Source organism: Dendrobium catenatum, unplaced genomic scaffold (genome assembly GCF_001605985.2).
Source record: "Dendrobium catenatum unplaced genomic scaffold, ASM160598v2 fragScaff_scaffold_1220, whole genome shotgun sequence".
Taxonomy (NCBI): Eukaryota; Viridiplantae; Streptophyta; class Magnoliopsida; order Asparagales; family Orchidaceae; genus Dendrobium; species Dendrobium catenatum.
Genome location: NW_021319682.1, coordinates 13307908 through 13308584, shown reverse-complemented (window position 1 = coordinate 13308584; position 677 = coordinate 13307908).

Below are 677 nucleotides of genomic sequence, written 5' to 3'. Positions count from 1 at the left end.
TATTAGGATAACCCTACAGGTGTCTTGTCTAGATTTTTATTCTTCAATGTAATTTAATTCAAGTTTTGAGTTATAATTCAAAGTGCTTTGAGAATGGAATGTTAAGCATCCAATTTTGAATCCAAAGTGGAAGGGATATCCCTTAAGAGAGAGTCCTTCTCCATTTGGAGCTCCAAATTTAGATGACTTTGAAAATAACCAAAGAGAAAAGATAACACCCCATCCAAGGGGGGAGTTTCTTTTCATTTGAATATCCAGAACCGACAGATCAAGAAGCTCGTGGGAAGAAAAAGAAGTGAAAGTCGAGAAGAATCCCAATTCTCAAAGTCACTAATCTTTTAGGAGTTAGAACACGGGTTATTATCAGTGGTGCCCGGCCATTTTACTTTTCTGTAGACCCTAGTTTGTAATATTAAGTGGCACTTGCCACATGGACATTTAATTTGAGCATTTAAATTTATTTATTTATTTAATTAATTGTACAGTAGAACTATCTGCTTTTTTAGTCTTTTTACATGCATGCCGTGTTTGTTTTAGCCTAAAATATGGTCATAGGTTCATAAGGACACATTAAAAACTCTTATACTTAATTAAATTTAAAAACATTTAAGTTCACGTTGTTAAGATAGTTGCTATTTGTATGTTTTATATTTTTGCAACTTGTATAGTTTTGATGA